Source organism: Armigeres subalbatus, chromosome 2 (assembly GCF_024139115.2).
Source record: "Armigeres subalbatus isolate Guangzhou_Male chromosome 2, GZ_Asu_2, whole genome shotgun sequence".
In the NCBI taxonomy this organism is placed as follows: domain Eukaryota; kingdom Metazoa; phylum Arthropoda; class Insecta; order Diptera; family Culicidae; genus Armigeres; species Armigeres subalbatus.
In genome coordinates, this window is record NC_085140.1 from 87,971,379 (window position 1) to 87,987,546 (window position 16,168).

The 16,168-nt window shown below is 38.3% G+C and overlaps 1 protein-coding gene across 2 annotated transcripts in view; it reads right to left on the reverse strand.

The window, feature by feature from the left end:
• Nucleotides 1-16,168, reverse strand: part of LOC134214686 (uncharacterized) — a 362,784-nt gene that overhangs the window by 35,059 nt on the left and 311,557 nt on the right. The gene's annotated exons all lie outside the window — the stretch shown is intronic.

Sequence of the window (16,168 nt, forward strand, 5' to 3'; positions counted from 1 at the left end):
CATCACCACTTGGAATAAATTTGGGTTTATTTAAGTGGAACTTTTAAATTGTCGTATCCAACAATTTTCATATTTTGAGTAACGTCAGTTTTGTTCGAAACCAGTGACATACATAGGTAAACGAAGAATCGGTGCGCGATTGAACATGATTTGGATGTGCAGAACGGTCTCGAGAGACTCGTGTTATTTTGTTCTTCTATGCGCGGTTGAATGGTTAATTAATTGGTGCGCGATCGAATATGATTTAGTTGCACAGAACGATCTCGAGACTCCCCAGGGTGTCTACTAATCTGTCAAAAAGAAATCTCTGATTTTTTCAGATTTTTGTTTAGGTGCTTTACAATAATTTCCAGGTAAAAGCAAACGTGTCATAAATAGATTTTTACAGCAAAATAATTAATTCAAGCAAGTACACTGATGGACAAAAGTATTCACCATGTTTTCATGGAAATTACTATGAAAATATGACGAATACTTATGTCCATCAGTGTAAATATTGCGAAAAACGTTTTTCAAAGGAAATTATTGGAGGTCTTACAACGTTTTTTCACGTAAATTACTCATGAAATTCTCGTAAATTACTCATGTGTCGTAAATTACTCAAGTGTCTCCAGGAATTGTTTCAGCTGAAAATTTCTTCAGGAACTCCATCGGAAACTCCTCCATGTATTCATTTGAAAATTTCTCCAGGGATTCCTTCGGAAAATCCTCCGGAAATGAATTTAAAAATTCCTTTTAAAAGGGTATTCTAAGAGATGCTTCGAAATTTTCTTCTAGAATTCCTTCGGAGCTTTCTCCAGGATTTCATTCAGAAATTCCTTTAGGGGCTCCTTCTAAAATTTCTTAAGAAAATTCGTAATTTGTAGATTTCTTCAAATGCTCAATCAAAATTTCATAGAAATTCCTTTGGATTTTAATTTGTCATTTTTTTTAGATTTACATTAGGAAACTTCTCAAGGAATTGTTCCGGAAATATGTTTGAGGGAGTCAAACGCAAAGGGGAGTATGTGATAAAAACATAGTTTTGAGAAAAATGGAAAGTGGAAAAAAATACTATTATTCTGCAATATTTTACATTTATTAAAAACAACGTTCAAACTATATCAATATATTGCCGCAAAGCTCTAAAACCAAAGCATTTTTCGCTGCAGTCAATTCAAAGTTGACCAAAATCATACCCCTCTGCTTCTAACTCCCTCATTTGGGAATTTCTTCGGGAATTCCTTCAGAACTTCTCACGGAAATTCCTACAGAAAATTTTCCTTTGTAAATTCCTTTACGATTTTTTTTTGGCATTACTTTAGCAATTTCATCGGTAATGTTTTAAGGAATTCCTTTAGAAATTCGTTCGAAAATGCAGTTGATGCAAAGGTATAAGATTGCTAATACATATCGCTTCCGTACGCGTGACCAACATCAAGTTTGCTTGGACCTAGCAGCCAAAGATCCGATACTATAACCGATGTTGATGATGAAACCAAGCATGTACTACAGCGAACAACAAACGGCCAAGTTAAGCACATTGAAGTACTTTTTTTTTGCCATAAGGCTAATGGGTACAGTCAGTGCCACCAGCGCTCTAGTACTTATGCTTTTACTGGAAATTCTTTCGGAATTTGGAAACATTCGGAAATGTCTTTAGCAAAACTTTGGAAAACATCTTAAGGAATTGTTCCGGATATTCTCTCGAAAATTTCTATACGAATTTCTTTAGAAATTTTATTAAATACTCTAAGAATTTTGTCGGAAAATATTTCTGGAATTCCGAAAGCAGATTCTTCGGAAAGTTCTTCGGAAATTTCTTTGGACAATCCTAGAGAATTTCTTTTAGCAACCCTACCAGATTTTTTTTTATCACCCTCTTCGACCAGAGGTCTTCTACTGGGGCAGAATCGAACCCACACTCCACAGCCAGCACATGCGTCTAGACGGTTTACGTTGCTAACCGCATGGCCACGAAGCCCACAAAGCAACCCCTGGAGGAAATTCTTTTGAACCTTCGGAAATTCCTTTAAAGTTTCCATAGAAACTGCTATTGGAATTCCTTCGGGAATCTGTTAAAAAAATTCATTCGGAAATTATTTTGGAATTTCTTTGAAAAACCCATTCGGAATTCCTTCGGGAATTTTTTCGATTCTCATTTAAAAACCCTTTACAAATTCATTTGGATTTTTTTTCTTCGAAAATCACTTCAGATTCCTCCTGAAATTCCTTTTAAAATTCCTCCAGAAATTCTTTCTCATCTTTGAAATTCCTCCAGGAATAATTAAGAAAATTAAGCTAATAATTCCTATGAGCAAACTATAGTAATTCCTTTGGAAAATCCCCCGGGAATTCCTTTGAAAATTGATTTATGAATTCCTTTGGTAAATCCTCCAGAAGTTGCTTTTAACAATCCTTAGTAATGTTTAATTTTTTAATTTAATTACGTTCCTGAATATTTTCCTAGCAAATTTTCAAAATAATTTCCGAGGGAACTCTCAAAAGAATTTACAAAGTAGGTACTCATTTGTTTTCAAAACATTGTCAATTGAACCGGTGCCAGCGAAAGTGGTACATAAACCATTTTTGTCGATTTTGTGTTTTTTACACCAACGGCTTCTGTTAGCAAAGATCTAGTAAGGGAATAATGAAAAAGCGATTTTTGACAACCAAAACTGGAGATATGCACTTTTTAATTTCTGGTATATATCACAATGACAATTTCGTTGCCAGGAAAAGTGGTACATGTACAGTTCTACCCACTAAAAGCAGATGATTCAAAAGAAAATTTGATAACATGGATGTTCCTGCAACAGATTTTAACCCTATTTTGAATTTCAAGATGATTTACTGCCGTTTAAAATAATTTAAAATATGTACATGTACCACTTTTACTGGCAACGATTTTCGGTTTCTGTTGCATTTTGTTCCCATTTTTAGTGGTACATGTGCATTTTGGTCCAACAAACTTGAAATTTGTCAAGAAATTTCACATATTTCTGATTAATACCTTTAGGTACTTCAGTCATAACACGTTGGTACAGTTGAGTTGCGAAAAATTGCAAATTTGAATTTTATGTTTGAAGTTTTTGGAAAAATGCGTCTCCTGTAAAATTTATTCAATGTAACATGTACCACTTTCGCTTAATTATTGTATGATTTGATTGGTACATTTATTCAAAGTTATGGATCATTTTCATCTTTTGAGAGAGTTTCACGCATGATGATAACCAGGCTAACTATTGAGAAAATTGTATGAATTAGTGTTCAAAATAAGAGATGCCTTCGTACATTTTTTCGGAAGCCTTTTTTATGGTTTTGGAGTATATAATCAAATTTGAGGATAAATATCCAATTTAATGGGTCACGTGCCACAGCTCCGCTCCGTCAGTGAAGGCCGATAGCAACTGAAGTTCGATAAATCTGTGGACAAGCATTAGACTGGAGCCCAGCTGGATATCGCTCGCAGCAGAGGCAGACTTAGATGTTCATGGCGGCCATGGATTTGATGAAGCTAGCCATGTCTGCTACTGTAGGCTGAGCGGCATCTCCAGGAATCACAACGATATTTGTCACCGTGACAGTACTCGAAATTTAGCTAGGAGAAGAATAAACCGATTCGATCAAAAACGGAACCGAAAACGAGCTAACGAGTGAACAAAAACGTCTTGTCTGATCAAAGTTTGATCGCTCACCGGACCAACAAGTAGGACTGTTACATTATACATCATGTATGATGATGGGCGAGACTTAGAGCAAAAGAGCTCGCCCTGGAAACAATGAGACGATAGATGGAGATTTTTTTCTAGGTGGTGGAAGAGTTCAGCTCCGTGGATCCCTTCTAGCTTAGCGGAAGACGTACATGCTATGACCTTTAGAAATGACTGCGATCGAAAAACATCATTTGAAGGTGTTCTGCCTGAAACCAGCTGAGGGTAAGCGGGCATAATTTCGAATAAAAGCTTTGCAAAAATTGAACTGTTCCATTCCTGCTGGTACAAGAGGCAGCGATTAAGCTGGCTTAGGAAGGCAGCACAGGTTCGCTTTGCAATACAGAGTGATTTATACGACCTAGCCGAACGTTCCTCTGCAGCAGTTCTAACCATCAACGTCAATAAGACCAAAGCGTTGGATGTCAACGTGGACAACCCTTCAACTTTATGGTAGTTGGACAAGTAGTGGAGAAGAAAAAAACAACAATAAAGTTTTAAAAAAGTGAAGTAAGTCAAAAAACTTAATATCTTGACAGACATGATGATGACGCCGGATGACGGAATGGAGATCGACATAGGAGCATGCGTCAAGGAGGCTATGCCTGCTTTTACAAGTTTACGACAGTTTTCAGATTTGTCAACGCACCAAACGTGACATCTGTGTTGCTATACGCCAATGAGATTTGATGTGTATCAGCACTACCCAACAAACATTGGAAACTGATAGAGCGCTTATTCATCTAAAAACAGTCTTCTTCAGCTATAAAATTGTACTTATGCTTCAATTGTTTGTTTGGTAGAAGCATAAGTACTAGAACGCTAGTGGCGCTGTGGTCGTTTATTTTTTTTTTTTGCCAAATTATGGTTCAACAAGTTTTAATTGGCAGTGCATGTTTGGTTTTATCACAAACATCGGTTTGACACATGCAGTACCGGTATTTAAATTGCCAGGGCGAAGAAACCTAAATGTTGGTCACACGAACAGGAACGACATTTTTGAGTCAACTGTATCAGCAGAGATCACGCTGAAGCTGCAAGCGTAGAGGAGAGGAGAGTCCAAAATGCACCCCTTAAGCTTTTTTGATGTATCAACAATATAAACAAGAGTATCGAACCATTTCAACGTTTAGATGCAAAGTTGACAAAACTAGCTACATTTCGCAACGATCTGTTAATCAAAACAACAAGGTTTTTATGATTGTCTAACGCATTTAAAATAAGTTTAAAAATGGACCTGGGGCAAACCCGATCAGGAATGCATAACAAAATTATATCCCAATTATATAAATGGTTGTTATTTAAAACAACGTGTGTTATAATTAGATAATTCGATAAAAATGTGTCTTCGGCCAGTTTTATTGAAAGTAGATTTTTGTACAGAAAAATTATATCAACGTTTGTTATAATGTTGATATGAAGGTATCAACCTTTGTTTTAATTGTGTTCTGGCTAGAGGTATTTTTGATATATTTTTTGTTATTTTAACAACTAACCAGCAAAATTTATAACACATTTTGTTACAATATTTTTCTGAAATAAATAACTTCCCTTGATATAATTTCGTTATGTATTATTGATCGGGAATCGCCCGAATGGTGGTGTTGGTTGAATGGCTCAATTACATGTAAAATAATGGTGAACGCATGGTTGTTTGTTTTATCTTAATGGATTGAACGACAATCTTACGGATGAGGTGAATAATTCGCAAATCGATAAATTTAAAGTGATTATACAATGAATACAATGAAATGATTCGACCATTGTACCAACATAATGTGCGTAATGGTTTCTTCAGCTCATGCTCTTGAAAAAATTACTGTGAAAAGCACGTGGTATCCAAGATGGCCGATTTGAGGCTTTGTTGTATAATTACCTTTAGTGAAAATGAAAGGGTTTTGATCGTTTTCCATTACAGCGAAACAATGAATAACTAATAATGAATTGTATTGATATTATTCGTTCATAAATGTTCTACAAAGGATTATATGAGTGATATTAAATGGACCACCAACTATTCTGACCGCTTCTGGGGCCTGCGAATTGCCTCGCTTTCTGATAACAATACATGAAAAACGAGTCATCGAATGACTAGTTTTGGTGCAAAAACTGAAATGCTCCTTCTACAGGTTCCCCTGGGGCAATCCGTAGGTCCCGGAAGTGGTCAGAGTGGTCAATAATCCATTTTATATTCATACCTCGCTTTCTGATTAACAACCAAGGTAAGCGTGCCGTCGAATGACTAGCTTTGGCGCTAAAACTTAAAAGCCCCTTCTACAGGTCCTCCTGGGGCACTCCAGCGACTCCAGGATCCAGCCTGGCCCCTTTTAAAACTATCGATCAGAACCGGTTCTAAACAAATGGCCATTTCTCACTTGATTCTCGTCTGATTTCAAATCCCATTATGTGGTTCCAATTAGCAAGAGCCCTACTTTATGTGTGATTACTAATATTATTCTGCTTTCAATCACAACTTATCCTAATATTCACCACTAATTTACGGTTCTGAACCTACTTTCCATAAACCCGGTTGGTTTCATGAATATATCGTAAGAGTACAATAAATTTCTAGCTCAGGCATCTCTGAATAATTGACATAGTTACAACACATCTAATTATACCAAAAAATTGCCTATCCCATACCGGGGCAATGACAGCAAAAACAATTAGGAAATTGCCAATAAAGGAATCAGGGTATGAGTAATAAATAAATATAAAGTTTCCACAAATAATGCAAAATTTCCATAAAAAATTGAGAACTTTCCACAAAAAACTTTTAAAAGCAAAAATTGCAATTATAAAAAAAATAAAAAAATTCCATAAATAAATCAAAAGTAGCAACAAAAAATTACAAAATTTTCCACAAAAAAATATTTTTTTCCATAAAAAAATAACTTTTGTCCACAAAATCTATATAGGGGGAATGACGGCTTTGGCAGGTTTTGTTCTATTATAGGCAGGGGGGTTTTTTATGACTGACTAGGCTCAAATTTGGCCTAAACATTCTTTGCATATCAAAGAATATTGTGGCCAAATTTCATAAAATTTGATCGACAAAAAACCCCCTGTCAAAGCTGTCTTTCCCCCTATTATATTTTTTATACATATAAAAACCAATCTATGAAAACAATAAAATCAGTGTAACTTCCAACTCCCAGGTCCGATTTTAACCAAATTTGAAACACACATTCTCTATTCCCAGGTTAAGATGACAAAAGGAGAGGGAGGGTAATTGTAATAAGGGGCGTAGGAGGGGAACTCTTTAGAAAACGAGAAAATCAGGGTAACTTTTAATTCTCAGGTCCGATTTCAACCAGATTTGGAACACACAGTCTCTATCGCCAGGGGAAAAGGGGGGGGGGTGGCAATATTATTTAGTTAACGATCTTAGCCGCTCAACAGATTTCCACCAAATTTAAAATACTTATTCATTGTCATCAGACGATTGTATAATGGATGGGAGGGTCAAAGGAGATAGGAAATGACACTTGGTAAACGCAACATTTAAACCAAGTTTGGTATACGCACTCTCTATCCTAATTGAAAGATTATACACGCAAAAAAAAGCGTTCATGAATTCGTGAACTAACGAGTTCACGGTGTATTTTTTCGTGAACAACAGCCACGGATTCGGGAATAAAGTCACGTTTTCTGGAACGTTCTGGAAAACGTGACTGGTGTTCCCGATTCCATGAATTAAATCACGGTGTATTTTTACTGGTTCACGAATTCGGGAACGCTTTTTTTTTGCGTGTAGAGGAGTTAGAGGATCATCGGAAAAAGTGGGAGGTGGTTACGGGGCGTGGGGTATATTATTTAGAAAACTACCACTTCAGTCAAATTTCTAAACCCCTCTGACCGATATCCTATAAAATTCGGACATATGTACTCTAGCCTAAGCAGGCGATAATTGATGGATTTGGCCGGAAAATGGGGAGGTGTAAAGGAAGAGTGAGGCGCGCAAGGTTTAGCATCAGTACGTCAGGCGTGAAAAACGTAAGGCATAATGTACGATAGGCTTATCGGGCACGGCAAATGCTGGGTAAAGCGTACCATTGGTACTTCGCGTACCTGAAGGAATAAAATAGACCCCATCTCGCGGTCCTTAGCCTCTTACCCAGCAACTCCTATCCCTACCTCCCCGTGGTGCGGGCAGGGATACGAGCAACCTTAGGGAAGATCGGGTAACCAAACCCAGTGGGTCGTATGCTGACAGGGAAGGGGGGTTTGCTCCCCTATGGATGTGCAAATCTTACTGAGCGTCTGTTCTCCATGTCAGGATCGGCTCACAACAGCGTCTGTTCTCCATGTTAGGGGCGGCTGATCATCGTCCGAGTGCCAGCGAGGGACTCTAAGTGAAACTGTGCACCATGGTCCACCGGGAGTAAGGTGGAATGGTCCTCCGGAAATTTAGGGGGTTTGGTGTCAGGCCCTGCAAGCCAGTCTTTAAAAATCATTAGCATCGAACAATTAACATGATAGTACGGACTGGAACCATCGGCGAAGACCACTGCGACGAAAAGGGACTAGCGATTGGAAACTCGGTTCGTGGAATTGCAAATCTCTCAACTTCATCAGGGAGCACACGCATACTCGCCGATGTGCTCAAGGACCGTGGATTCGGCATCGTAGCGCTGCAGGAGGTTTGTTGGAAGGGATCAATGGTGCGAACGTTTAGAGGTAATCATACCATCTACCAGAGCTGCGGCAACACACACGAGCTGGGAACAGCTTTCATAGTGATGGGCGATATGCAAGGCGTGTGATCGGGTGGTGGCCGATCAATGAAAGAATGTGCAGGTTGAGGATCAAAGGCCGGTTCTTCAACTTCAGCATAATCAACGTCCATAGCCCACACTCCGGAAGCACTGATGATGATAAGGACGCATTCTACGCGCAGCTGGAACGTGAGTACGACAGCTGCCCAAGACACGACGTTAAAATCATCATAGGAGATTTGAACGCTCAGGTTGGCCAAGAGGAGGAGTTTAGACCGACTATTGGAAAGTTCAGCGCTCACCGGCTGACGAACGAAAACGGCCTACGACTAATTGATTTCGCCGCCTCCAAGAATATGGCCATTCGTAGCACCTACTTCCAACACAGCCTCCCGTATCGGTACACCTGGAGATCACCACTGCAGACAGAATCACAAATCGACCACGTTCTGATTGATGGACGGCACTTCTCCGACATTATCGACGTCAGGACATATCGTGGCGCTAACATCGACTCTGACCACTATCTGGTGATGGTTAAACTGCGCCCAAAACTATCCGTCATCAACAATGTTCGGTACCGACGACCGCCGCGGTACGACCTAGAGCGACTGAAGCAACCTGATGTCGCCACTGCATACGCGCAGCATCTCGAGGCAGCGTTGCCGGAAGAGGGGAGCTCGATGGGGCCCCTCTTGAGGACTGCTGGAGTACAGTTAAAGCAGCCATTAACGACGCAGCGGAGAACAACGTCGGGTATATGGGTCGAAGTCGACGGAACGATTGGTTCGACGAAGAGTGCAGACAGATTCTGGAGGAGAAGGACGCAGCGCGGGCGGTCGCGCTGCAGCAAGGTACCCGGCAGAACGTGGAACGTTATAGACGGAAGCGGAGACAGCAGACCCGCCTTTTTCAGGAGAAGAAACGCCGCCTGGAAGAAGCGGAGTGCGAGGAGATGGAACAGCTGTGCCGTTCTCAAGAAACACGCAAGTTCTACCAGAAGCTCAACGCATCCCGCAAAGGCTTCGTGCCGCGAGCCGAAATGTGCCGGGATAAGGATGGGAGCATCTTGACGGACGAACGTGTGGTGATCGAAAGGTGGAAGAAGCACTACGAGGAACGAAGGATGCCATTCAACAGCTAAAGACCAACAAAGCAGCTGGTAAGGATGGTATCGGAGCTGAGCTCATCAAGATGGGCCCGGAAAAGCTGGCCACTTGCCTGCACAAACTGATAGTCAGAATCTGGGAAACCGAACAGCTACCGGAGGAGTGGAAGGAAGGGGTTATATGCCCCATCTACAAGAAAGGCGACAAACTGGAGTGTGAGAACTTTCGAGCGATCACCATCCTTAATGCCGCCTACAAAGTGATATCCCAGATCATCTTCCGTCGTCTGTCACCATTAGTGAACGAGTTCGTGGGAAGTTATCAAGCCGGCTTCGTTGACGGCCGCTCGACAACGGACCAGATCTTTACTGTACGGCAAATCCTTCAAAAATGCCGTGAATACCAGGTCCCAACGCACCATCTGTTCGTAGATTTCAAGGCGGCATACGACAGTATAGACCGCGTAGAGCTATGGAAAATTATGGACGAGAACAGCTTCCCTGGGAAGCTTACCAGACTGATCAAAGCAACGGTGGATGGTGTGCAAAACTGTGTGAAGATTTCGGGCGAACACTCCAGTTCGTTCGAATCGCGCCGGGGACTAAGACAAGGTGATGGACTTTCGTGCCTGTTGTTCAATATTGCGCTAGAAGGTGTCATGCGGAGAGCCGGGTGTAAAGCCGGGGTACGATTTTCAACAGATCCAGTCAATTTATTTGCTTCGCGGATGACATGGACATTGTCGGCCGAACATTTGCAAAGGTGGCAGAACTGTACACCCGCCTGAAACGTGAAGCAACAAAAGTTGGACTGGTGGTGAATGCGTCAAAGACAAAGTACATGCTTGTGGGCGGAACCGAGCGCGACAGGGCCCGCCTGGGAAGCAGTGTTACGATAGACGGGGATACCTTCGAGGTGGTCGAGGAATTCGACTACCTCGGATCCTTGCTAACGGCTGACAACAACGTTAGTCGTGAAATACGAAGGCGCATCATCTGTGGAAGCCGGGCCTACTACGGGCTCCAGAAGAAACTGCGAACAAAAAAGATTTTCTACCGCACCAAATGTGTCATGCACAAAACGCTTATAAGGCCGGTAGTCCTCTACGGACATGAAAGTTGGACAATGCTCGAGGGGGATTTACAAGTACTCGGAGTGTTGGAGACGGGTTCTTAGAACCATCTTCGGCGGTGTGCAAGAAGACGGTGTGTGGCGGCAAAGGATGAATCACGAGCTCGCCCAACTCTACGGCGAACCCAGTATCCAGAAGGTAGCTAAAGCCGGAAGGGTACGATGGGCAGGACATGTTGCAAGAATGCCGGACAGCAACCCTGCGAAGATGGTGTTCGCTTCCGATCCGGCAGGTACGAGACGGCGTGGAGCGCAGCGAGCGAGATGGGCAGACCAGGTGCAGAACGACTTGGCGAGCGTGGGGCGTATCCGAGGATGGAGAGATGCGGCCTCGAACCGTGCATTGTGGCGTCAAATTGTTGATTCAGTGTTATCTGTTTAGATGTTAACTAAATAAATGAAATGAAGGCTTATCGGGCGTTGAGCATACTTCAAATTTTCCATTCTTTAGTTAGGCTGTTTGATATTGAAAATTGTAAACAAATTCTTTTAATTGGAAAAATACCAAAAAAAATACCCAATCCCCAAAATAATATTTTCCGCAAGTATCATATCCTTGAAAACATTTCTCCAGAAATGACATTTCGCCAGAAAATGACAATTCCTCAAACATCAAAAATCCGCGAATATGACATTTCCCCGAAAATGGCAACAATCAGTTTTGAACGAGACATTTCCCCGAATATAATGTATGTTTCCCCGAAAATGATATTTCTCTGTATATGACATTACCCCGAATAAGACATTTCCTCGAATATAACATTTCCCTGGATATGGCATTAACCCGAATATGACAATTCTTCAAATATGACATTTCCTTGAATATGACAATTCCCCGAATATGACATTTCCCCGAAAATAACAATTCCTCGAAAATGACACTACTCCGAATATGACAGTTACGGTAAACATCTTTTTCTCGGTAACAGTGTTTCAAGAGCATCCTTTCACTCTGAGATTTAATCAAGCATGCTTTGAAATCATCCCTGTTTTCAAGATCGTTTTAAATCCTATTTTTTTCAATCTCAGCATGCATGATTGATGCCGGGATTCAATCCTGGAAATAAATCTTTACAATTGAGTGTAAAAATAAACTGAATATACACAGAAATTGTAAATGTGTTTTGGATTAATAGTACAATTTCATCGATGAATAACATGTGATTAATTTACATTATTTTGTTGTAGTTTCTGACGCTAACTGAGAGCTGATCTGAGCTGATCCCGGAAAATATCAAAAAATACTGTAAGCCCTTAACGAGTGTAGGAAGCTGGATGGAATAAACCTGAGTAAAACGTTTATGTAACATGTGGTGGTAGAAAAAAAAAATCATTCTGTGATAATTTAAAGAACGTTTTCAGGAAGATTCCAAAATAAAAAAAATGCATAATTGTGTACGGAAAAGACGGCTGGTTTTCAATTTTTTATTTTCTTTCCTTTTTAACAGCTTCATTAGTATGATTTTGTATGTGTAATAAGTTCATTGTCATTTCCTCTGCTTAGTTGTAACTAAGCAATATATCACATTCCACATTTAATCAATTAAACAAATATTAGGTCTTTTTAGAATAAAATATAGCAATAATTTTCAAGATCGCCAAGTTTTGTTTGTTTTCGAAGGGGCAGTATTGTCTTAGGTTAGTTTCATCTTTAAATCGATTGTATCAGCTTCTGAGCAAACCCTTGATAAAGGCAGTACTCAACGAAACAGTACGGTGTTGGATCCCACGAGAACAAATTTCTTATTTTAAGCCTATGCTTCTTTGGATATACATATATATATCTGCAACAAATAATAATTGACTATTTTCAAACAAGTTTGTATTTGTAGATTTGAAGTTACGGAAGCTTTGTACTGTACCTACAAGCTGGACGTAGTAGATTTATATTATTCTATCAAACTCTTCTTATATGATCACAGCAAAATCCGAGTGTAGTTTTGTGCTGCTTTCGTCTTGATGAGATATGGTACAAATCTTGCTTCTGAGCCCATTGAATTTGATATCCTTCCTGCAACAACAGACCAAATTCTCCTTGGTGAAAAAAAACCCAATTGACACTTTGATGTGAATTACGTCCAATAGATTACTAGATTGTAAATAAAAAACAAATCATTTGGGATTGAATCCCAGGATCCAATCCTCCCATACAATGTGTACAAAGACAATGCATGCCTGGATTGGGATCGTTTGCAAGATTGGGATTTATCTTACTCCCATTTTTTGAATCTCAGCAGCTCTCAGAGTGTGATTTTTTGAAGACTGCTCGGTAATGTCATTTCCTAGAATATAACAAGAATTTATTTGCCAGAATGAATGTTTTTAAAAGTGATATCTGCCTTCTTTTAATCATTGGAAGTTCTTTAATCAATCTTTTGATCTTTTCATCAGCTGAGGAAATATAAACAACAAAACACGATAATCCCGTTTACCCAAGGATGTTATCGATCATTTAGTAATTTGCGTTCGATCATTTAGTAGTTTGTCAATAACTCATTTCAAAAGGCAAATTTCAAATTGTAATGTATGGGAACTTGTAGCGCGAAGGTTTTCTACAACTCTGCCTGATTGTTCGTTGTAAGAATTCTACTAATAACGAAGTTATAGCGCTAGTTGCAGTAACCCAAACTAAATGATTGGAATTTTGTTATCTTTTAGTCTAAGTTACTGGTGGAATTCTATCAACGAACCATAAGGCAGAGTTGCAGTAAAACCTTCGCACTTGAAGTTTACCATACAATACATTTTGAAATTCAGCTTTTGGAATGAGTTATTGACAAACTGCTAAATGATCGAATGCAAATTACTAAATGATCGATCACATCTTTGCGTTCACCAACTGATTTTAGCGAAATCAAATAGGCAATTCCAACAGCTGCGAAATCAAACTGGTAATCCCGGACAAGGCTGAGAACATACAGCTAGTAATCAATAAAAAAATAAGATTTTTTTAAAAGGCAAAAAAGCAAAAAATGTAAAATTTCCCATAAACTTTTAATGAAGGGGTCATCTATGGAAAAATGCTCAGTTTTATTGCTTTTTCATATTTCATCATGGAAATTTTCATATTTTTTATTATGCCTTATTGATTTTTTCGTGGAAGCTTTTAATTTTTTGTGGAAAAAAAATTGATGGAAATTTTTTTTTGTTTATTGCTAATATTGATTTATTTATGGAATTTTTGTATTTTTCTTGGTACATTTTGATTTCTTTTTGGAAAAATCATCTTTTATATTTGCAGTTATTGTTTATTCAAGTGCTAATTTATTTTTGTTTTGTAGAAATTCTTCATAGAAATTTTGCATTATTTGTGGAATTTTTTAATTTATTTGTTGCTCATACCCTGATTTTTTTTGGCGGTTTCCTATTTTTTTATGCAAAATTTCTAATTTTTTGGGGGGAGTAGTCTCGGAGCAATATTCTTCGATTAGTGTGATTTAGAGTGGCGATGGAGCCTGGAGCTAGTAAATTAAATTGAAACTAGATTGTAAATTATTTCGAATTGTATGTTAAGTTCAATTATTAAATAATAATAGATAATAAATTACAGTTTTTAAGCTGTTTGTAATGGAAGACACTGCTGTCAAAAACGTTTCATTCGACTCTCAAGGAAAAACGGCCGCAACACCCCTCACTTAGCGACATCGATAATGAGCCTTTTATGTAGCCCAGAGTCATGTACCTAAGAGTAACGACATGTGCTGCTTTGGTCTCCTGTTCGTTTGGAACACGATTTTGTATGGGAATGGCAGATGAATCTTGTTACAATTTTGCCACTGCCAACACTTCGTATTATACTCACTTTAATGCAGCCGAGAGAAGGGAATATGTAGATGTTTATTTGCAGTTGTTGTGCTGTGCAAGTTAAGTCTTCAATGAATTTTCCGATTTGAAAAATGGCTGCAACTGATGCTTTGGTCCCAAAAAAAGATGTTGTAGATGAAAAATTTATAATTTTGATATTCAGCTCCCCGACAACGCCTTACCAAAGGTTCAAATCTTGGCCAATTCAAGGGCACAGGACTTAACACGTGTGCAGAAAGTCTAGAATGCCGGGTTATTTATATGTGGCGACTTGAGAAGGATAAAAAACAAAAACAATGCAGAATAATACCACTTGTAAAAATTAAATTCCTTGGCAAACTATACAGTCACTCTCAAAATTGAGCGTACACCATGAATTAGATGAATATATTCGAAAATTCCAAAGGAAATTTAATTGTTGGCTCGGTTGTTTTTAATGCATTTCAATATTCATCCCTTCTTTCAATGTATGCGTTCATAAAATGGTTGAAATTTTTTCTCTGAAGTTCATTTATTTGAAAATAATCTCAAAATACGCCTATTAGATGTGACAAAATTGAGCGTACAGCGAATTTTTTTTCTATAAAATTTCTTATTATAAACACGATTAATGTATTTTAATATTGTTTTTTCATGATTATATTTATAATAATAAACATCCGCTACTTAAACATTCAATGTTTTGAAATTAAACTATGTTTTGGTCAAAATGGCGAACAAATTTGAGGTAAGAACATTGCTATTTAACAATTCAATGCTCCTGGGCAAAATAGATGCTTTAAGATATGGATTTCACCGGCATCGTGTCTTATATATGATAGATATTCGAAATCGAGCGAGACTTACGATTAATTTGGGAAAATTCAGTCGGTAAATGATGAAAACAGATGTAAACACACAGAGAAAACTACAAATGTTGGGAATGGCATATTTTGAATTAAGTATAACTTTATTCAAAAGTCGATGTATAGATAGTTTATAAGCTCAGGACACTCATTAATAATAATATTAATAAAAGAGCAGCACACGGATACATTATAAGATGTCATTTTATATTTGAAGACTCAGTCACCGTAGGAACAAATTTGGTTGTTATGGTAACAGATCGTGGAGTTTAATCCAAATTTAATTATGAAATTACGATTTTAAGCTATCTTTTGAATATTCAATCAGAAGTGCTCTACGGGGTTGAAAAGCTGTTTTTATGTTCGGTACCTTAACATGCACCTTGTACTTCTAGAATTTGACTGTGAATGATTGGATTCAATAATATTACTCTTAATGATAGACCTGAGACAATAATCGAGCTTCAAAACAAATTTAAGTTAAAGACATACTAAATTTGAATTATGTCATTCCCAACATTTGTCGTTTTCTCTGTATGTTTACATCTGTTTTCATCATTTACCGACTGAATTTTTCCAAATTAATCGTATGTCTCGCTCGATTTCGATTATCTATCATATATAAGACACGATGCCGGTGAAATTCATATCTTAAAGCATCTATTTTGCCCAGCAGCATTGAATTGTTAAATAGCAATGTTCTTACCTCTCATTTGTTCGCCATTTTGACCAAAACATGGTTTAATTTCAAAACATTGAATGTTTAAGTAGCGGATGTTTATTATTATAAATATAATCATGAAAAAACAATATTAAAATACATTTACCCTTAAATGCGCAATGTTGTTTTAAAACAACAAACCGAAAAT